Source organism: Triturus cristatus, chromosome 1_2 (genome assembly GCF_964204655.1).
Source record: "Triturus cristatus chromosome 1_2, aTriCri1.1, whole genome shotgun sequence".
NCBI lineage: Eukaryota > Metazoa > Chordata > Amphibia > Caudata > Salamandridae > Triturus > Triturus cristatus.
The window spans coordinates 124,773,437-124,797,701 of NC_140580.1; the positions used below are offsets into that span (position 1 = coordinate 124,773,437).

General features: G+C 47.3%; 1 protein-coding gene across 1 annotated transcript in view; it reads right to left on the bottom strand.

Moving 5' to 3' along the window:
* Window positions 1–3,594: 3,594 nt before the first annotated feature.
* LOC146866935 (importin-9-like) overlaps window positions 3,595–24,265 on the bottom strand; it is a 226,533-nt gene continuing 205,862 nt past the window's right edge. The window contains exon 7 of the mRNA XM_085618421.1: window positions 3,595–3,715. The gene's annotated coding sequence lies outside the window, so the exon portion shown is untranslated. The remainder of the gene's footprint in view (window positions 3,716–24,265) is intronic.

Genomic DNA, 24,265 nt, shown 5'->3' on the forward strand with positions numbered 1-24,265 from the left:
ACAATGGATTCCAAAGGGGACGGACACCTGTATAACAACATCAAGAACCAAAGCTTTGAAATGGCCTGCTCAGCAACAGAGTCCCAGTGCAGAGGTAGGTAAACAGATGCCAAAGGACCACACAAACAATAAGTGAATTGCAGCTAGAATGCACTCAATGATTCTAGTTTAAACATATGAAAATAATCCACAAACTTTGAAAGAAAATCATGTGTGCACCAGGTGAGGGGCTCTGCGGGCCACCTGATTCAAAATGAAATGGAATAAACCTAGATAAGTATCCAGGAATGCCCAGTGCACTACTAACAAGCCACTGTCTAGTGTACACAAAGTTGTCAAAACCATTTATTATGCACAATATTATCATTGTGAAAAGCGGTAAACAAAACAATTGTCAATGAGTCAGAGTTTTCAAATGAAATCTTCAAAACATGAAGTTGATTGTGATCTGCTTTATGCTTGATAGTCTCAGATGGAAATGTAGTTCAAAAAAGGCAAACGAATCAGCTTATAGTCAGCATGACAAACAAAATGCTTCATATATCCCAATGCATTTCGGGCTATGAAATGAGCCCTTCGTCAGGGGAGTCTGGAATATATCAATAATCTTATTTTAGTGAAAGGTTAAGGTGGCAAGAAACACTGTAATGATCTTTAAAAACAGAGCTCAATAGAAGGCAGAAAAAGAGAAACAAAAAAGCAAGCTAAGAGTATCCACCACATGCAGTGGCAAGAAACAAAACCAGCATCTTGCCTACTAGTGCTATAACTGGAAACCTATTGAAAACAGAAAGAAAAAGACTTAACAAAATGCGGGGACTAAATGTGAAAATCGTGAAATACGTGAAAAGCATGGGACAAAAGTGACCGTGAATCTTAAAAGTGAGTTTAAGTGAATCAAGATCAGAAGTGTACCCAGCATACCTCTAACGCTCGAGTTAATGAACTCGAAGCGAAAAGCAAAACCGACGAGAAACCTGAATTGGCTGCAGAAAAAACGAAAACTGAGAACGAGTGGGCTTAACAGTGAATTGATGAGAGAGAGAGTGAAGTGTATCCATGCTACGATGCTTACCTATGACGAAATCGAATGTGTTGTTTAAAGCACATTCATAAAGGCATGACAAACACCTGTAATATACGGAATTCGTATGAATGGGGATACACGAATAATCTTGAAGCACAATAAAGTGCAGGCATATAATACAAATGGTGACTCTCTAAAAACAGTGGAGACGCGAACAACCGCAACCACAAGGAGGATGCCGGCTACATCAAGTAAGCCCGCGTGTCATCTACGTCTAAATACGGAACGGTTTTAGATGGCAATAGAAATGGGACTGAAATAAGTATGAAACTTAATTGTCAGATGTAAAACATATCAGAAGGACTCGGTTGTGAGATGAGATACACTATGCATAGTAATATAAACTTAGCTCTCTGGACGTAATAGAAACTATCAATTGTTTAAATGAATTTTTAAGAATTTTTAGAAACTTGTATTTACTCTGTGTTTTAATGAATTTTAGATATAAAATGAAATGTTTTTTTATATGCCTGCTTTTATGATTTTAATGTTTAAAATCGAATAAAGCTCGTTTTGATTGATTTAAGTATGAAACCAACTCGGTGAGATCAGCATAAAAATTAAAATTAAGGTGGAGGTGAAATGTGAAAATAAAAAATAAAAAATGTGAGAATGAAAATTAGGGTGAGGATCCCAATTTAGCAAAAAAGAAAAGAAAAGCAGAAGCTTGCCTGAACAAGCATGGTGAGCAGCGGTGCTCTGAGGTTTTTCTAAATTCAATGAGGCGAATACAATCCACAACATAGGCATGGGAGTCATCCCATCTAGGACACCAGTGTGAACAAGCAGGTCTCCAGTTGCATTCGCTCAAGCAACTGATCTACCTTTTGAATTTTTAAGGAGCAATTTAACAGGAAAAAAATACAAAGCTCATTAGAAAAACAACTATCTCTGGTAAAAATGAGCCAAACCTACCACTACTGACCCCAGGCACCAAGGGAAATCAAAACATTGACGGCATTCCCCCCTCAAGGCAAAACATTTTTAAAAAAAAGGATAAAACCTACTCAAGGTGTCATGAGAAGATTAGCCTGATGTACAATCACCACTCTAACAGCAACTATTCAGCAAAGCTCTAATCCGTTTTGAATCTAAAGCCAGAAAGATCAATTACTTTGATCAGAGGGTACAGAACAAAACAGGTTCTGTAGGGATAGTTATAAATAGAAGACATATCAGAAGACATATCTATGGCTCAGAGGTATAGTATTATGCATCATCAGCAGAGCACCCAGCAGACACTATAGCAATTTAAATATATAACCAGACTAGGACTGTAGAAACAGAATCTCTTAGCATCAAAAACAATTGCAAAATGTAAGGCAAAGAAAATCAGCAGGATTAAGAGCAGCATCCAGCGCTGACTCTGCCTTAAAGGAAAAAGAGAAACTGGATGTCTGGATGAGAGGTCAGATATTGAGTTTCAGTCCCAAGGGCTGCTAAATTGAAGGTGCTAGTGCAGCCGCCTACACATAACTCACCCTCATTAACATAAGGAGTGTAACAAGGAAGAGGGATAGAGCTTTAAGTGGATTCTTGGAAAAGCAATATTAACTAGAGATGCAATAAAAACATTGCAAACACATGTGGCCTCTGATGTTTCCATTCATGGGATTTCTAATGCCTGCAGAGAACCTCGTAGTCCTATGGAAAGACTCCCGGGGCAATTAGCGTGACTCACTTTCTGCAGCCCTCTTAGGGCCAAAACTAGTGGCTACCTCAACAGTTAAAATTGTGACTTCGTAAAAATTACCAAAGTAGCTTTGGTCATCAAAGCAAAATTCCAAGCCCTATTCAGCTGCATGAGCATGCAAATCAAAAAATGAACAAAGCCCTCAAAAAAGATCCCTAATTAACAATCATTTTTCATGCTGTTTCCGAATGATAACATGTCACACGTTGCTACCATTGATTATGTTAAAATTGTTTCGTCTTTTTTTTATGGAGTTAGCTTAGATATAATATGCTTTGTTATTTTTAACTGAATTGCTTACTTGAGCTATTGAGTCTATGTCAGGATTATGTATTTTCTTTTTTCGTTTATTAAAACTGAAGCCCATCACCATGGTAACACAATAAAGAACTACATCATCCATGGGTTCTTAGAGAAAAGGACATAAGTATCATGGCCAATCAATAAAGTCAGTCAGTAGTAATACCATCCTCAAAAAACAGCACTTCCCGTCTTTGCTGCACAGAAGCCAGATAAGCAGTATTTCTTGAGTAGTGTTATGTTACTGTTGTGGTGCATATTATTTATAGTTGTTAGTTATTAAAGGGTACAACAAAAAACAAAGCATGTGTTCAATCTGGGAAGGGTTATTTGAGCACATTTTTTCAAGGTTTTGCTTGCAGTCAATGTTGTGCGCTATGATGTTTTTTCTACATGTAATTGGAGTTAATGTTCTGAAAGTTGCAGGATCGTCATGAGGCACCCGACAGAACATACAAAAACAAAAATGCTGCATGGAAAAGATGCTTGAACCTTCCAAGACTATGCTCTGTTACCTTTAGAACCTCCATTTTAAGTCCACTATCTGCAGTGGGCCCGTCAGGCATCCGGAGACACTGGACAAAGGCTTCAGTGAACTGCTGCACCACAGGGAAGATGAGAGCCTTGGCTGCACCCTGATTAGGAGCGACAGAAACGGACTATTAAAGGCACATTCCATATAAAACTAATATCTTACAACTAACAGTGCAGGTAAAACAGAATAAACTTTTTAACCACCTGCAACATACAAACATTAACAGAAAAGAAAAAAATATCTGATGTGCTAAGCAAATGGGTAGTTGCACACAAATATGAGTGATATGGTAATACAATGCAATCATTTATTCAGCTTTTCTGACTAGGAGAACCTTAACCAGCAACATGGGCAGCTGCTTTAGGACAGTTTGGGTTGGGATCACCAGGTCCAGGCACAAATAGAGATTTTCTCAGTCATATGCCTAGACATGCCCTACTGTCTTGCTCCACAAAAGAACAAGCATTTGCAATGCAATAGGTCTCGCATAGACGCGAGTTTGAGCTATTGACATTGTAAATTACAATGACTTATTTTTGTTTTAGTTTTTAAAACATAAATAAAAGGCATTGTCATTTACAATGCCAATAGCTTAAACTCTTGTAAATGCGAGACCTATTGCATTGCAAATGCTTGTTGGAGTTGTTAGTCATTGGTTACTGACTATCTTGTTTCATACACAATTACTTGTGCTAAACGTAGCTTCAAAAAATTCTATTCAACATTTTGTAAGGATTACATATCCAGAGGAAAAAATACCACATACTGGTCATTTTATTTTTAGACTCCCAAGTCTAATATAGTTTGGCTGCTGCATTCCACAAAACGCAATGTTACCCTCTAAGACAATATTGATTAAAGACGATGCATCGTCACTGCTAACATTCATTTACTAAATAGTGAACAAGTGAGGATTTTAGAAACCGTAGCTGTCACGTTTCCTGTCACGCTGTAGGCAAGTGGCTTCTTGAGTAACTACCATGAGACCGATCAGCTAGGACAGTTCAGAACCCCGTCATTAGCCCTGGCCTAGTTAGTTTGTGGCCCATTCTGACCTCGCTCCCATGGCAGGCATGCAGCTCATACCTCTTAAAGGGCTGTTTAGTAGTGTGCACTGCCAAAGCGGCCATCAGGCTCTGAGCAGCTTCTATTATGGCGGGGTTGCTTCATGCTAAATACCATATCACTGGTATTGCAGTGGTACTAGAATGCTGTATAGGTCAGACCCACTTCTACTCCTTTCTCTACAAAATGGTGTGGGCTGTGGTGTCCAGCTACTTCCCCAAAAAATGCGCAGAGTTTCAGAAGATGCTGGAAGCGCACAGCCCCTTGGCGATACACAGTGTTACCCTTGTAACACCTTTATGTGGATAAAAGCGGTTAGTGTAGGTGCAGTGCTTGGAGTTGTGTGTGAAAGAGTCTGTGACGCAGTGTGTTAAAACAATTTGTGGAGATGACTAGATGTTTGGGTGAGCATGTTCTGTGGAGCAGGTTTAAGTATTCAGTGACAGCTACGAGTCTGTGCGGTCCGTGGAAGTGGTGACAAACTGTAGGTACGCGTGGTTCACGAGGGTGGGCAGAGAAAATGGTGAGCGCATTCTGCAAAGTTAGTGACAGGAGAGAATGAGCATGGTTGGTGGATCCGGCCTGGAACAGATGCTGCCGTCTCTTAAGTTCACATCCATTACCGATGTGAGACGGGTGCGAAACAATAACACGGATTTTACAGTAATTACCCAAAATGCCCTTCTAAATGAGAGAGCTGAAACCAACAGCAACCCAGAGCGTCACTGACGGAGGGAGGGTGAGGGATTTAGAGAGAGAGCTCTGTTGAAAATAAGTCAGAGCAAGAGAGTGTTAACATTTTATAAATAGACATGTACACGATAGACAGAATACAAGACCATCGCTTACATGGTTGCATCATGAATGTGGACAGGATCCTAAACGGGGTGGGAGAAATTCAAACAATCAATGAGAGGTCTCCCAGAGAAACTAGCAACTTTGCTCGCTTTGCCGTACACACTAAGGGGTCGAGTGCAGACAGGGAGGAAGTGCCGATGGAGGTCTGCGACGGGAGGAAAACAACAATTAACAAGACAAGCCCGGCGGAGCGTGGCGAGCGCGTGCTTGGGGGCGGGAGAGCGCCTTCCAGGCGGGGGAGCGGACCCTTTGAAGAGGTCCCAAAAAGCAGATTGCATGGCGGCACGATGCGCGTGATTGTGCGCGTGCTAGCCATGCAATCCGCTTTTTCGGAGCACTTTTCAAACCCGCTTACAATAGTCTCGCTTGGCGATCGCTTGCGCAATAGCAAGGCGAGACCTAAAAAGTATCACCACCATAAGACCTTTGTATTTCTGCTTCAGTTAAATTAAAATTATGAGTAATAATGTTTGTAGGGAGTCAATTTATGTCTCAATTTTATGCTACATTCGTAGAATGCAAAAACCGTCTTTGCTATTATTCACATTTAATGTAATCTTGCTTCAATAATGTATTAAATATACATACATTTAGAATAAAAACAATTAATACAAAAACCCTTATGTAGGAAACTATCCTTAATATACATCTGATTCACATTGGCATACCAGATCTTTTCATATCCTCAAATTTGAGACAAAAAGGAGACTGGTGGTGGTGCACACTTATTTAAGTGAAGCAGCCAATAGAAAACTCTCCAAGTGGTAGCTGTGGAGAGCAGCCTTCATGCTTAGTCCAGAAGTAGTGTTAAACAGCTTGTTTTACCAAAACTATTCAGTGTAGGTTAAACGATTAAGAATCACTCAGTGTAGTTATAAAAATAAGTATATTTATTATACACACTCACTAACACGTTAGTATATCTCCTACCTGGATATATCAACACAATACACCCAATAATTTAAATGTAAGACAGGTAAGTAGCACAAATATTTACACAAAAGGAGGTAAGGCGAATGTCAGTCGCAACATTTTTACAAGTATAATATGTGGTTGCAAAGGGAGCACAAACACTATTAAAACTGCCCTCACCCACAACAAGTTGTGGCATGCTTCATCATAGGGCTGCTACTAAACGCCTCTGCGCAAGCCAACGCTAGAGGCAGAGCAATAGGGAGGGGTAGACCATACAAACAAAGAGAAGAAAATAAGAGGATCCTACAAAGGTGCAGACAGTGATTTAAAACGGACTATGAAATATCATCATAATAGTTTTATCCCTAGATTCCCTAGTCATGTATAAAAAAAGGATATATGAAATACCCCCGGGTGGTGGTGGTGTGAGTGGATTATGTACTCACCACCCCTCCGTTCTGCATAGAGGTCAACATGTTTGTCGGGTTCCAATTCTTTAACCGGCATTCGCCAGGACAAACAGTATCCCTATGCTACTTCTCCGAAAAAAGTCCCCTTTAGTGTACTAGATATTTCTCCACCTATAAGTCTGGAGCATTCAAGTACACTTACTCATCAGAAGGTAACTATAAATAAATAGAGTAAAAACAGTGGAAGCGATCTGTACAGTTTTTAAGAAGAACCCTTCCCAGTGCACCCTGAAGAAACCCTGTGGAAGATGGAAGGTCAGAGTGTCACCCCACCCGTGGATACCCCAGGACCTTCCGAAACCGCCGTAGACCACATGGACAACTTCAGAAAAGATGCCGCTGGCGAAGGAGTCCTGTGGAATCAAAGGATGGACTCTTGAAGAGGGGTACCTGAAAGCAGAGGGGACAGAGTCTATGCCACTCGGAAGTGACCAGGAGGCACAGAAGACCAATGACCACCGATGACGGAAGATGTAGGAGTGATGACGATGACCTTGTCGCTGCAGCTGTGAGGACCAGGCAACGCTGTGGAAGGCCAGGCGCTTTACATGAGCTGTCCCATGTCAGAAGTCAAGAACCAGGGGGTCGTTTTCCAGCGGGAGAACCAATATCCCTTTTCAGCAGCAACAGATGTGGTAAACTAAGCAGGTGCAGCGTTGTGACCAGCAAGTTCCAACAGACTCAACAAATGCAAGAGTCAGAGCATGCCCCGAGCAAGCCGGGGAGCCCACTGAAGCCAAAGAAAACCTTGAAGAGGACCCACAGGCTGAAGGCACAAGAGTCGCAAGAGCACCTCAAGCAGCTCACCAAAGATGCAGGCCCGTGGTGCAGAGGATGCGGTGAGGACAAAAATCTTGGCAAGAAGAGATGCTGGAGGCTGGAGCTTCTTGTAGCCCGAAGATCTCTTAAGGACAGAGTCAACAAGTCTTGGCAACGGCAAGTCGACACGTAGCACAGGGGTTCTGTTACAGCGGTTCTAAAGAGAGATAATAGCCTCAAACATGCTGAGAAGACAGTGCAGGCTTCGAGGGAGTTGCATAACCACCACCTGTGTTGCTGAGCCTTACGGAGTCCATAGGACGTGAGGAGCAGCAGACTGGTCAGCTTGGTTGCAGTACTTGCAGATGCAGGGGAGTGACTCCTGCACTTCAAGGGAGATTCCTTTGGGTATCTGATGCCCACTGGCCTGGAGATGAACCTGGATGAAGCACAGGCACAGACTAAGCAGAAGACTGGCAAGATGACAAGACCAGGAGCAGTAGGAGTCTTCCTTGATGTAGTGTCAGTTCCAGGCGAAGTCCAACTAAGTCCAAGGTGTCCGGACGGTTGAAGTGGTTTCGGGTTTGAATCTTGTCCCACGATAAATCTGAAGAGCCACCCACAGGTAATCCCTTAAGTACCCTAGGGAGAGCGTTGGGACAATTCGAGGATCCCTCCAGAGGAGGGGCTGGACAGACGGGAAGATACTCCCATGTCCTTTGTCCAGTTTTCATGCAGGGCGGGAGCCAATGGCTCCCTGAACTTTCTCAAACTGGAGTATGCAAGGAGGGCACCAAATATCTCCTTCAAAGCAGTCTGGTGGCGCTGACAAGCGCCCCCACCCCAGCCCAATACACTAAGTCCTGTCTGGGATGTGATCACACCTCCCTGTGGCAGGAAACCTATTGTTCTGCCTTCCCCTGCTCGAGTTCAGCTCAGCAGCAGGAGGGCAGAAACGTGCCTGTGGTCAGCAGCAGCACTAGCTTGCTGTTAGACCCTGAAAGGCTAGTACTGGGAATACAGGGTTGCACCCTAGGGGAGCCCCCAGTACATGGGGTCGTACATCCAAAACAGGAATTGGTGTTGGGGTAGGATTCCAACATGTTTGATACCAAACGGACGAGTTACTTACCTTAGGTAACGATGTATCTGGTAGAGACACAGTCCAGCCGCAGATTCCTTAACTTAGAATATCCGCAGGTGTCAGACTGGATCTGGAAAACTTTCCGCAGCCGCACCTCTGCGTGATGGGGGTGGCGCCGCATGGCTCCGTCCGGACGTCGTCCACAGACGCGACGTCAGTGGAGCCATATGAGCCCCTCCTGGCGCGATGATGTCAGTTTTCGTCTGAGAAACTTTTCTGCGCCACACCGCGGAGCCACCACCAAAAACTGAGAATATGAGAACAGTGTGCGAAAAAGATGAAAAAGAAAAAGAAATTGAATGGTGAAAAAGAGCAACATAAAGGACAGTGCCAGGCACTGTATACTGAAAAATAGTGAAGGGAAAGAGCAGAGCACCGCTCTGAGAAGCAACCCCACAAAAGCAAACGCTAAACCCGCCCCGGAGGCAGAAGATGATGTGAAAAAACATCATGGCAGATGACAAAGTCTGCAACCACAATATATAACTGTGAAGGGCAACAAGTGCGGAACACATGAGCAATGACAATCCACCACATGTGGGCACCAGAAAGGGACGTTATAACTCCTTTAAGAGACCCATAGACTGAGGCAGAGAAAATAGACTTCAAACCAATGGACTGCAGGGGAGGTAAGAGACCCCAAGGCGATTGAGAAAAGGGGGGGGGGTGAACACGAGTAGACCCCACACTGGACGACCCAGAGCGTAGGGATGTAAAGGACATGACACATGAGCATGCCGCCTAATCACGAGAATGGGTGGAGCATAGCAAGCAAAACAGAATGAAGCATCCCGTCTAGGAGTGAAGTGAAAGAGGTCACCCAGGAGAAAGACAAAGCCACCCGGAGGGAGGCGAATGCGGGGAAACCAAACCTGAAAAGGTCCTCGTAGAACAGGGAGGATGGGCGGGCGTTAAGGAATCTGTGGCTAGACTGTGTCTCTACCAGATACATCGTTACCAAAGGTAAGTAACTCTTCCATCTGATAGAGACATCTAGCCACAGATTCCTTAACTTAGAATAGATACCAAAGCCATACCCATAGAGGAGGCGGGTCTGCGACTGAACCCCACCAAGTTCCCGAGTGGACTTAGCGGTCAAAAATGTGACGAAACACAGTGGGGACCGCAATGCCAGCGCAGTCAACACCAGACCACGAAGCTCTGAAAAGAGTGGAACACAATGGGAGGCAAAGGTACCACAAGCCGTCAAAGAACAGCACGAAAACCTCCGTATGTATACCGGGTTGAGAGAAAAAGCACAGAGCCAGAAATGTCGGTGCAGAAGTGAGAGTTCATGGCTTTGTAAAAGAAGATGAACTGAGCCTAGGGTCCGATAGATCCACAGGATCCGATGTGTCGACAGGAAGCAAGACCCAGAGGGAGGACACTACGGTATGACAGTCAGCGCATACCGGTTGAGTATGCACAACAGTGGAAAAAGCACTGATGAACCTGCACCAGCTAAGATACGTGGGGCAGCATTGGCAGGATGCCGACCCATGGCCAGAAAGTGACGGCATTACCAGAAACACAAGACACTCCAGTACGCAGTCGCTCCTCCACAGGAGCATACCAAGCCTTTCTTGTAGAAAGGCAGCTAACACAGTAGCCAGCAAGTACCTCACAAAGGTAAGTCTTAACCCCGGCAAGGGGGCTTTCTCTGGAGCCAAGCTCACAGAGGACTGAAATAAAGGAAGAACCAGCTGTACTGAACAAAGGCAAACATGGCGGAGTAGCCGCCTAGACCATCTGGGTATTACATCATAAACCCAGGGTCAAAAACAAACAAGGCAATGCGGCCTATGAAGAAAAAGCAACACAAAGTCACACAACACGTGAAAAAGATAGGCCACAAGGACGAGAAAGCCAGGCCGCAAGGGCTAGAAAATCACGGGAGACCAGACATGAGGAGGGAGACTGCTGAATCAGCGTGACAGTCAAAAAGGTCCACGCCATTGAATGGCAGATCCCGAAGAGCGTCCTGAACATTGTCGGGAAAACGACTATCGCGCAGCCATGCATGACGGCGTGAAGCAACCGACAGGGCCATTGCCCTACCCACAGTGTCAGTAGAGTCCAGGGCCGATCAAAAGGAAAATTGTGCCATTCCCTGGCCATCAAGAAGGCGGCGATGCAAGTCAGCCCGGGGCTCTTCTGGGAGAGAAGGAAGAAGGAGCTCAACCAAATCCCAAAGGCCAAAGGTAGCACGCGCGAACACGCAAGACGTGTTCAAGGCACGGATGCCCGCACTGGCGGAGGCAAAAATGTGATGCCCCCTTGTCTCCAGCCACCGAGACTCCCTTGTGGGAGGTAACATCAGCAGAGCGGAAGGTGAAAGCCGCTTGGACAACCAGACCCTGAGCTCTAGCGTGAAGGAACAAGCAGACAGGATCGTCTGGGGCTGGGCGATGCCGGCGAGCAATGGTTCGATCAACAGAGGAGGATCGTGCCCAGGTACCGAGCAGAATAACAAACAAAGACCCACCAAGGGGCAGCAGTGGCTCCATGTCCACAGGCTCCATGTGGAGGAGATCCAGTAAAGGATCAGAGGGCAGGGAAACCACAGAGGGCTGCAAGCGAAGAATATCGGCAGCCCTGCAAACAGCCCTTGCGTAAGCTGCACTAGCCTCTGTCGCCATTCTGGGGGGCGACAACAAATCATTGGTCAGTTATGGTTGGAGGCTAACCCGTCCACTAGACAGTAAAGGTAGAGCAGCCTGAGGTTGATCCGAAGGCCATGGAATGCTAGGCACCTGCACCAAGGGGCACCGAAACGACCCTGGGCACGGTGAGCCCAGAGGGATCTCATCCTTCTGTAACAAAGGAGCCGTAGGTGCCGGCACCGGCGTCGCCTCGACGTCTAGAACCTCCAGAGGGTACTCAATCCGGGCGCAGCTTGACAGTGACTCGACCTCCACCTGCGGGGAGGAAAGAGGTCAACAGGGCATCGAACTCGGTGCCGCAGCCGACGTCAGCGCAGGAAGCCACACTATGCGGTGACTGCACGGGTGGGCTGAAGAGACGACTGGGATACCCCTTCGGGCCGTGTCCCGACATCGTATTGCACGCATCCGGTGCCGAGGGCGAATCCGCCGGCGAAGAGCCGATATGAGTGCCTTCCTCCTCTGAAGGCGAACCAGGGAGAGGGGGTGACCCAAAGAAAGACTGGAGAGCCTTTGAATAGGCCTCCATTTGGGTCCTTGTCGCTCTGACACCCGGGAAGGCTGGGTATGGAGGAGATGACTCCTGGGCGCCTGTGCTTGGCAAAGACCGAGAGCAGCAAGCCCCAACATCACGTTTACGGGAGGACGACCTCCGTGACTTATGCTTCTGCTTACCTGTCTCCGAACGACGTCCGCGAGAACGACCCCATGAGCGGGCCCGATCCAGAGAGGGAGAACGGCATCATGAAGGCGCAGGGCCGGATATCTGGGCAGCCAGCAGCTTCATACAATGCTCCCTTAGGGACTTTGGCTTCATCTGCCGACAGGCGTCGCACTCTTCGGAGTCGTGGTGAGCTCCCAGGCACCACATACATATCGCGTGGGGATCCGTGACAGACATTTGCCCCATACAGGTCTCACACGCCTTAAAGCCCGAAGGTATCGCACACTCTTCCGTGACACCGAAGATGTCGAGAATGCCTGAAAAACAGGCCAAGGAACCGCTGGTTTTCCAGGATCCGCGTTGGGACGCGGAAAAGAAAACTGACGTCACCGCGCTGGGAGAGGCTTATATGGCTCTGCTGACGTCACGTCCGTATATGTCAGGGCGGAGCCGTGCAGCGCCACCCTCCGGCGCGCAGAGGTGCTCCTGCAGAAAGTTTGCCGGATCCAGTCGGACACCTGGGGATTATTCTAAGTTAGGGAAACGGAGGCTAGATGTATATCAGATATGACTGGTTTCAGTGGAGCCAATATAAAGTTAGACATCTCGGATTTGACTTGATATCCACTATATGTATTAAATGGCTGACCGCACTTACAAAACCTGGAAAATCGACTCTGGGGTTTGTAGAGGGGCCCTGCTCATGCAGGGGCACTCACCCACTTGTAACCAAGCACCCTGCCCTCAGGACTGAAGAGCCTGCCATAGGGGTGACTTGTAGCATTTAAGTGAATGGACCTCCGATATAAGGAAACTTATATCTGTTGTAAGTGGTGCTAGCACCAACTTACACAGGCTGCAATGGCAGGCCTGTAGTCACAGTTTGAGTTGTCTCATAGGTGGCATAATACACGCTGCAGCCCATGGGAGACCCCTGGTGTATCTAAGCCCTGGGTACCTTAGTACCACATACTAGGGACTTACATGGGTACACCAGTAGCCACCTGGGAAGGTACCAAAGGAATTACCACAGTCCAAATTAGGGAGAGAGCACAGTGACTGGGGTACTGATTAGCAGAATCCCAGTCAGAAAACAGAATGACACCAGCAAAACATGGGGGTTACAATGAAAGCAGATCCTACTTTCCTACAGATGGTCTTTATGAAGAAAAAGTATCACCAAAACTCATATGGCCTTTACTGTATATAAAGAAAGCATCACAGCAAACCCATAGAGTCACCACGTGTTTCGCAGTGGTGAGCGCTGTGAGAAAGTGCCATCTTTCTTGCATGGTATGCCCCCACTTTTTGCTGAATTGCTGAATGTACCTTGACTGAGTGTGCTCTGGACTCCTGCCAATCAGGTGCCCTGGGCCTATGTTCCTTCCCTAAACCAAAACCTCCAACCCAAATTGGCAAACCTCGGCCACATGTCAGCCCCTGGTAAACGGTACCCTAGGTACCCAGGGCCTTGTGACCAGGGAAGGCCTCTAAGGGCTGCAGCACTCATTGTGACACCCTTAGAGGCCCTGTACCCTAACACACACACACTGCCCTTGCAGGCTGAGTACAGGACAAAACAGAGAGTCGACATGGCACACATCCCTGTTTGCCATGCCCACCACCTACACTGCCCTAGCATACATCAGCCACCACTCTAGCTGGGTGCCCTATGCCAGTGGTGTTGGCACAGGAGCATGAGCTCTGTGCCCCTTCAGTACCCAGGTCCATTCCTGGGCCCTGTAAGTGCAGTGCTACCATTTAAGAGTACATGGTGCTGGGAGCTTGTCAAACACAAACTCCACAGCACCATAATGGCAACACTGAAGACTGAGAAGTTTGGTATCAAACTGCTCAGCACATTAAACCCACACTGATGCCATGCACCACAGAGGGCATCTTAGAGAGGCGCCCTGAAACCTGACCTACAATCCACGTCTGGTCTGAGAGGCTGCCTAGGCTGCCACACAGCAGACATGTTGCTGGACCCCTGGGGTAAGAGAGCCCCTGCTCTCCTGGGTCTGCAACAATGCACATCCTGGGCGAGGTGCTAGATCTCCTCCCCCAGGATGGGCAGAGGGAAGCTTCAACGGCATGGCGCCTCTGTGAGCTTCCCCAGGCCACTTGCAACCCCCACTCTGGTGGGAAACTTGGCCGGAAACCCCAAATAAGGACAGGGGATGTGCCAGCCTGCCAACCCCACCCCTCAGGTGGGGGAGGAGAGGTGAAGCACATCTCCGGGCGCGTGCCATCTTGAAGATGGTAGGTCCTACCCAATCAGGACTAGGCTACTGCCCCCCTCCCACAGGAGGGTGGCAGAATAGGGGGTGTACCAACCCCAGGACAGGGACCGATTGGTCCCTGCCCTTCACCTACCTGTAACGCCCCTAAATCTAGTATTTAGGGGCACCAAGAACCTTCCTTCCCCAGATTCCAAGATACAAAGAAGAAAGAAGACCTTCCCTGCAGCTGCTAAGAAGAGGAAGACACCAACTGCTTTGGCCCCAGCCCTACCCGTCTTCGACCCTTGAACCTGCTCCAACCCGGCACCTCTTGTGGCCAGCAACCTCACAAACTCCGGAGGACCTGGCTACCTTTTGGCTCTAAGCACCTGGGACTCCCATGAGTAGAGGTTCTATTCAAAATCAGCTTCTAATCCCTGGCATCAGCCCGGAACCACGAACTCTGCACACTCTGCACCCACCAAGCCTGGCCGGTGCCGGAGTGAACAAAGACCACGAGGACAACACCACGGCGACTGTGACCCCTAGTCCGGCACCCAAGGACTTCCCTCGACGCTCCTGACGACACCTGCAGCCTCAGAACCAGGTACCCCCCCCAACCGCGATCAACAGAGGGTAAGATTTCCCGACACCAAAAGGCACCACTGCACCCGGTGGGCCCCTGTGCCCAACTCCGGGGTACCTACCTATCCTCCAACTATCCAACTTACCTCTCAAAGTGGTGGTGGCACCTGAAGAATCTTCGTCCCCGAGCTTGCAGTCTTTTTCCAAACCGGAGATTTCCCATTGAAATCAATTGAGCGCCCGAAGGTTCAAAAGCACCCTGCACCCAGCCGCCCAAGTGGCCCTGGCAGTGTAACCTCTACACCTATCTACTTCCCCACTTGCCCTGAGCAAGTGACCAGAAGCCCAGCTCCCACAGCCGCGTGGCCTGCTAGTCAGCAGCCACCAACCAAGGCCCCCCTGCCTCCCATAGGATAACATTGGGCCTAACTCACTCTGCACCCAGCTGCCCCTGTGCCGCTGAGGGTGTAACAACTGTACCTACCTGACCCTGGGAGACCCCTGAGTCTGAGCCCAGAACCTTAACTGTGCCAGTCGAGTACTTACCTTAAAGCCGATAACTCAATTTTCTCCATAGGGTAACATTGACTGGTTTCTTCTGAAATTTCTTCTAAGTGTGGAGTTTTCAATACTTAAAATATTCACCAAAAATCAGCCGAGTAACGAAAACGAAAATACTCACCTGCTATTAGGTGAGCTCCCAGTGCTGGATCTTGGTGCCCAGCACTGACCCTGAAAAATATTCACAACCGTACTTACCAGCAACCCAATTTTCTTCCATAGGAAATCACTTATTGCTTTTCTGTGAAATTTCTTCTAAGTGTCGATTTTTGCGGCTCCCGCCTCGCCCTCTGATAGCCCGCATGATGAACTTCCGGGACTGGGACACAGCCCTGCGTCTGGCTAGGGAGAAAGGAGATATAACTTGGCAGGGCTCTAGACTCTCGTTCTACCCGGATTTTACTGCAATGGTCCAAGAGGCCCGGCGGAAATATGTGGGGGCGAAGGCCGCACTCCGCAATCTCGGCTTAAAGTACGGCATGCTCTACCCTGCCCGCCTGAGGGTGGAGATCGGCGGCCGGGTTCGGCTTTTTGACAATCCAACTGAAGTGCAAGAATTCTGCCGAACGTACAAACCACAAAAAAGCCCTCCCAGGAGAGATGGTGGTGGGCAGTCTCCCCCACACAGTGGATCAGCGGCCAGCCAAGACCTGTTTGCGAACACTGGGGATGGGTGAGACAGCGCCTACGTCCAAGCTGCGTTTTCTCTAAACTCTTGTTACATGGGGACTATGTGACACTTTTCGTACAAATTGTTCTACTGTGCTGGGTTGACGCCGGGTCGTTGTCACCCCCCTTGGATACCGCTGGGACTCCTTTTGATTATGATGCTCCACTTGTTACTGTTTGGTTGTTACACACGATGCTGTTTGGAGCTTTGCTTTTTGTTTGCAGGTCGGGGTTCGCCTCACGTTTTCGTGATCTGGCTGGGTGGGGGGAGGGGGGAGGGGTTGGTTATTTTGATTTTCTTGACATTGCTTGGTGTGCGGTGAACTTGCTGATAAATGATGACACGACTAGTTTCCGTTTCCGATTGTTTGCTCTGTGGTTTCGATGGCTCAAATAGGCTTAAATGTAAACCCCTCCACCCTATCGTTAAATGTCCTGGAATGTCAGGGGCCTGAACAACCTGCGTAAATGTAAGCAGGTATTACATTATTTGAATCGGCACCGGGTGGACGTTGCCTTCATTCAGGAGACACACTTACACTCATCTACCAATGCCCGCTTCGCGGCGTCCTGGGGTCCACACAGGTACTTCTCCAATTTTAGTAACTATGCTAGAGGGGCTGCAGTGTTGATTCATAAGAGAGTCCCGTTTCATTGCCAACAGTTTCTGGGGGACAAGGAGGGGCGCTACTGCATAGTGAGGGGGGTGTTGATGGGCCACGTGGTCATTCTTGTGTGTGTGTATGCTCCTAACACTGATTCCCCGGACTTTTTCCACGCGCTTGCCGCCCAGCTCGCTTCCCTTGAACCGGCCAGTCTCCTGATTGGCGGCGATTTCAATTTGTTGCTCGATGTGGGGTTGGACAGCACCTCTAATGCCACTGACTCTAAGCCCCGGGCACGGCGCGCTCTCTTAGACCTCTGCCACTAATTTTCCCTGACTGACATTTGGCGCAGGCGCAACCCGGGTACCACTGACTACACTCACTTCTCTGGGCAACACAACACTTGGACCAGGATTGACTACTGGCTCCTTTCCCCGGGCCTGTCGCCCTGGTTCCGTACACTGCAGTCTTTCCCTAGAACATACTCGGATCATTCTCCGGTCCTACTGTGTTTGGACGTTCCCCGGCCCAAAGGTTTTGAGCGGCAGTGGCGATTCCCTGGGAGAGCCCTGTTGGACGACCTCTTCGTCCACGAGGTTTCCGAGGCCATTGAGGATTACTTTACGATAAACACCGGCTCGGTAGAATCTTGGGCAGTGCTCTGGGAGGGGTTCAAGGCATACATTAGGGGGGTTTGTATAGCTAAACATTCTGGGGTCCTGAAAGCGTTGCGCACGACAATCGCTCAGTTGGAGGTCCAACTAGCCTCGGTTGACGCTGAGGCGAGGCGGGCTCCGTCGGAAGACGTGTTCACTAGGAGACTGCGCCTCCTGTCCGACTACCGGGAGGCCGCAGACAGATCCTCTATCTCGGAAAATACCATACCGCACGCAGATACGGTGAGGGGGACAGACCGGGGCGCACGTTGGCACAGGCTCTGAGACCGTCATATAATAAGTCCTTTATAATGGAGGTTAGGGGCGAGGACGGTACACTCCGCACTACACCCACCGAGATTCGGGACGAATTCCTGGCCTACTTCTCGACTTTATACAAGACCAAGCAGAGCGAAACCCCGACTTCGCGTGAGGCCTACTTATCGGAGATCGCGCTGGTATTCCTTGACAAGGGAATGCAGGAGTTCATGGCAGAACCCATAACGGTGACTGAGGTTCGTGGGGCGATTAAGGTACTTCGAAGCTCCTCGGCCCCGGGCCTTGATGGGATTTTTACAAGGCCTTTTCCGACCTTCTGACTCCCAAGCTAATTGAGGTATATGCGGAGGCCTTGAAACGGGAGATTCTCCCGCCCACCCTTAGTGAGGCAGTCATAGTTCTGCTCTCGAAGCCAGACAAGGACCCGGCGCTGTGTGGATCTTATAGGCCCCTCTCCCTATTAAACATCGATTATAAGATTCTTGCTAAAATAGTGGCCAATAGACTTTCCCAACTGATGGAATTCATCATAGCGCCCGCTCAATCAGGCTTCATACCCAATCGTTCAACGTCATTAAATTTGAGGACGCTATTCACAGTATTACATGGAATAAACCCTGACACGCCCGCGGCGGCGATTCTTCTCGACACTGAAAAAGCCTCCGACTCCTTAGAATGGCCTTTTTTTCTTTCCGTGATGCAGCGTATGGGCATGCCAGCTGGCTTCATTGCCACCACGCGGCTCCTCTATAGTCGTCCCATGGCACGCTTGCGGATTAACGGCACCCTGTCCCGCACATTCGCTCTCACCCGCGGCACTCGCCAGGGCTGTCCGCTCTCGCCACTATTGTTCATACTCGCCATGGACCCTTTAATCAGGCATTTTCAGGAACGACATCTCCACAGGGGCCTACAGTTTCGGACGGGTCCCCTGTTGGTCTCCCTCTATGCGGACGATACTATATTATATGTCAGGGAGCCACAGGTTAACCTTGCCCCCCTGATACAGGAAATCCTTCGCTTCGGCCGCCATTCGGGGTTGGGCATCAACTGGCATAAGTCTATAATATTCCCACTGACTAGCGGCACCTCCCCTTGGCAGTGTGAGTTTCCGCTGGAATGGTGCTCCGACTCGGTACGATATCTGGGCATACATATACACCTGAGCGTGGATGAAATTATCCGCCTCAACTATGGCTGCGCGGTTGCGAAGCTTGAGGCGCAGGTGGACGGGTGGCTGCGACTTCCGCTCTCCATGGCGGCCAGAATCGCCATTATCAAAATGATAGTGCTTCCTAAATTTTTGTATCTTTTTAATAACATCCCCATTCCCCTCACCCAATCCTTTTTCGCCACCCTACGGTCCCATTTGATTAGACTGGTCTGGGGCGGAAAACACCCCCGGATCCGTTGGAAGATTCTCACGCTCCCGCATGACAGGGGCGGCTTCGGAGTACCGGATTTGTATTTGTACTATCTGGTCGCTCAGTGTGCACACGCCTTTGCCTGGTACCACCCTGACGCTCGGATTCCATTTCTTCGTCCTGAGGCGGATTTTGTTCTCCCGGGTCGCTTGTCGGCAGTGTTGCCCAGGGGTATCCCCCGGAGTCCAGTAGATATTCAAACGGTGTCCACCACCAGCTGGGCCTGGAATAGACTGTCTCGCTATTTGGACCAGCCCATTCTATATTCCTCATCTCTCCCGCTTCCCAATGCAGGTTGGTTGCTGAGCACTGGCGAGAAACTTGTGCAACGCACTTTAACAAAGTTTAACCTCACCAAGATTGGGGATCTATACACGGGGGGCACATATTTTCGGTATCGGAAGAGGCACGATTCCGCGAAGCCACTTTCATGGACAAATTCATCCTGAACCGGCTTTACTTTACGGTCAGGTCAGAAATTAAGAGATTCCCCCTCGAGCCGGCTTCCTTTGAACCCCTCACTCTCCTCATTGATACGGATACAGGGGCACACATTATTTCTAAATTGTACAGGGCATGCGCCGCGCTGGTTCCTTGTGCGGATGACCAGTTGCGGGCGGCCTGGGAGGCGGACTTGGGTAGACCTATTACGGACGAACAATGGTCCGCTTGTTGCAAGGTCGCTAGCACGATATCGCTCAATAGTCGTCATAAACTTCTGCACTATAGGTTTTTTCGCCGCAGCTATATGACCCCGGACAGGCTCCACTCCATTGATCCCACGCGGCCTCACACCTGCTGGAAATACGCTGCACCTCATGCTGATTTTGCACACATGACCTGGACATGTCCGCTATTACATTCATTCTGGACGCAAGTGCACAAACTCCTTGATGAGATGTTAGGGCTTACGTTGGTTCCCACTCCTGGGGTTGCATTGCTGGGCTACACTGCAAATTTCCCCAAGACAGTTCGGAGGCTTGCGTCTCTGGGCTTTCTACTAGCCAAGCGGGAAATTGCTCGACACTGGGGTGGTGGGGCAGCTCCCACGGCCACGGCGTGGCTTACGGCCATGGCTTTTTGCAACACGAACAGCGAGATTTACGCTAGTCTCCTCCCCACCGTGGCCCGTCCCAAAGATATCTGGGGTCCGTATAAAACATACATCGCGAACCTACCAAGCGCCTCTCAATCACACGCCAGCTCGGGGATACCGCCCACAGGGGTTGGATAGGTTAGACACCAGCGGGGATGCATATTCAGATGGGCCATGAGATGGTTGCAGTGCTATGGGCCTCTCCGCTTCGGGCCCGGAGTCGTGGGCTGCGCAGGGCTTGACTTTTGCAAATATGAAGATTGAAGTTCTGGGGGGCATTGCTGGGCGGATGGAGGGTCCATGTTCCGGGGTATTCCTGTCTGGGTTCGAGGGGTGGAAATGCTATGATGGTTGTTAGGACCTTGATGCCCGGAGCTTTGCTTATATGTTCTTTGTGGTCTATGGAACGGAATTGTCGTAATGTATCTATTACACTGAAGTCTATAATGCACACCGCTGAGATCTCTGTATTGTTTTCTATTTCAATCATAAACAATACATTTTTTTTTTTTTAAAGTGTCGATTTTTGCAAACTTTAAATATTCTTTAAAAATCGTATAAATTGTGAAAACGTAATTACTTACCTGTTTTGGATAAAGGTCCCAATACTGAGTCTAGGCACCAAGTACTGGATTACAAAAGTAACGAGAACATACTATAACTGCAACTTGAATTTTCTTCCATAGGGAATCATTGACTGTTTTCTATGAAATTTCTTCTAAGTGTCAACTTTTAAAATAGCAAAATATTACCTAAATATCCTAGTAGTAACTAAGTCGACTTTTATCACTTGTTTCTAATAACTGTCCCAGGACTGAATCTAGGATCCAGTCCTGGAATTACAAAAGTAATCCTGAGAGTAATCTATTGCAAATAATCTGAAACTTCTATTGAACTCAATGCATTATTATGTTTAAAATTGTGTTGCCTATTGCAACAACTTGTAAATATCTACAAAAGCCAATTGCATATTGCAAAAGTATTTACCTAAAGCATCTCATTCTGAGAAAGTATATTTTAATACCTATTGTTGGTTCTAAAATAAAACTATATTTTTTTACAAAAACCATTGGCCTAGAGTTCAGTTCTTGAGTGTGTGAGACCATTTGCTGACTGAGCGTGTACAACAAATGCTTTACACTGTCCTCTGATACTGCCTTACTGCTCGACCAAGCTACCACTTTAGAGAGTAAGGTTATATCTAACTTTAGCCTCTGTCAAACCTCTGTGGACTCTGTACCTATTTGGGACCAGTATATACAGAGCCACTTTCTCACAAGCGCTTCTTCAGGGCATAATAATATGAATAAAATCTTGAAGGCAATACCCAGAATGTCATTAGGTTATAGTTCTGAGTCCCCTCCTTCCTCACTACTGATCTCATGTGAAAAAGACCCGAACATTATCGGTCATGTGTTAATTTACAAACAGAAGGGTTACTGATTTAGTGGGTGGTAGTCTGCACAGGGCCACTTCTCAGCAGCATAGCCTAAATATATGTATTAAACTTATTTTTTCCAAATAAAAATAAATCCTGCAGTTTGCCAAGAATAAGCAACAAGAACTAGTTCAAACCTGGCTCAACGAGATTAACTTGGACAGTTTCAAACCAAATATTTCACCCAATGCCAAGTCTCTCTTAATCACTGGGCACAGATTCCACCTTCCAGGAACACATTGCCAAGAATACTATGACAGCAGTTTACCAGCTCTCTACTGAAGAAACTTAAACCATCTCTTCACGAAAGCGACTTAGGAAATGCAGTACAAGCCCATTTACACTTGCAGCAGAATGGTAGCAAAACCCTGTTAGAGGGCCTCTCATACTAAAAACACCTCCCCTCTGCAGCAGCACACCGCATCAAGAAGCTGAAGAAATATGGCTACATCACCAGCACCCTGATGGAACTCCACTGGCTGCCCTTGCTAGCCCACGCCATCCTCAAAACCAACTACATCATCAACAAAGCTATTACCATTACCATCTCTACATATATGGCAGGCAAGCTAAGCATCTCCGGTGGCTCTTGGCACATTCGCAGTCAGGACATCATTAGATTGGACATAAATAATAAGTGCAAGAAAGAAAGCAACTGGTCTTTTCCACATGTGCATGGAGGATCTGGAACCACATCCAGTTATCCATAAGAACTACAACAACCCTTCTTCAATTTTTGAAAAACTTGAAGACTAACGTCTTTGAAGAAGACAGCATCACAATGCAGCTACAGTGTCTTGGTTTTAAACCTTGTATAGCAGTGCTTCTCAAACTTTACAGGACCACAATCTGGTTTCTCTGAATAGTTATCATTCATCCATCACCAAGTAAACTGTGTTGATTTGTTTTGATCCCATTAATTTTTTTTGTTTCCTTATTTACATTTGTTTTGTGTTATACAAAAAATGGCATCTTACAGTCTCTTTTCAACTCGTGCCCCAAAAAGATAGTCACATAATTCATTTTACTTTCTTTGACTGCAAGGAGGAGTTTGTAAACACAAATTCCCATTTTAAAAAACAACAAGCAGCAAGAAGGCAGAGTACATAACTTGGCATTTGACCAAATGCAACACAAATACAAAATTTAAAAGGCATCTTTATCTATTGCTTGGACTTTCTCAACCCACCAACTATCGGTTTGTCGCGACCCGAGTTTGGGAAATACTGCAGTACAGTGTTCTGCTGCCTTTCCGCGAGGTTCAAACTATAGAAATTCAAAATGCATCTCATATTGAGAACAGCAAGTTGTTGTATATTCACCACGAAATAAGCTCTCTTGAAGTTTGCAGGAAACAGAACTGTGAAACATGTGAACAAGGGAAACAAAGAGGACAAGGTTTCTCAACCAAAGCACTATTCAGTCAATCAGCTTTATTCGGAAAAATAAAAAAAGTTACATTAAAAGCATAATATTTCAGATCAGAATACAAACAAAAACTATTTGCCCAATACTAATAGCACAGACAAAATATTTAAAAACAGGTCATATCACAACCAAAACACTAAGCAATATAACCGGGGGCAAACGGTGGTCCATAATTAGTTATGTTTTTATTGGCCCCAACCACCACTTGGCTAGTTACTAAAAAAACACAAGGCCTCTCTTACCTCCTACGTGGCCAACCTTCCCTACCCAATATCGCAGAGCTCGGTTTCAGCGTTTCATTCTTATTTCTCGACACTTGCTCACATTACTATCAGTAAACTCTGTCATATAAACTTCTCCTTTGGGTTTTCCAGCTACCTATTCGGCTTTCTCCACCTTATCTCCCTATGCACACTTCTCCAACAGTAAATGCAGCACCACCGAATACTGCACTTTGCCAAACCAAACAAGCATTGGCAAAGCCAACAGATAACGCCTTTGCTGAGCAGGATGGTTAAAAGTAAGTTTTAAGAAGCTCTGACGCAGCAAGATGCGGGCGCATCACAGCTCTTTTTAGGTCTCACCTAGACAGCGCTTGCGTTGTCTCTTCAAGACATGTTGTATATACTTTGTAGGCTTACAGCCTGCAAATTGCTATTCATTTGTTTCTTCAAGTCCTTTAAAAAGCCTTGCTTCCAAGTGGTTAATCTTTCCTATTAGTCCCTCCTTTTCGTGGGTTGTTCCCTACCACGAAGTACCGCCCCATTGCTTGTAGCCTTACATTTGTCCCATTTTAGCAACTGCTTTAGGAACTTCTTTTTTCTTTGTCTAAATGCACTTCACACTAACGCTAGTGTTTTAATCTCGCTCCAAGCTTTTCTGTAAACAGGGCTGTAATTCAGAGATCAGACGCCGTTTCCTTGCGGGCACTTGATCTTTCTCTGACTTCAAGGTGAGGGACCCCATCTTCCCACCCTCTCACTCATAACTGCTTGCCCCCTCCTTCCTTGTTATATAAATAAACAAATGGCTTCATTTTCTTGTCTTACCAACTCCCTCTCGCATAATGGTAGAAGCGGTTTCAACTAAAAAGTGTTCATGTCTGCAGCTGCCGACCAGAAGCTTCACGTCAGCTGTAAAATGAGGTGT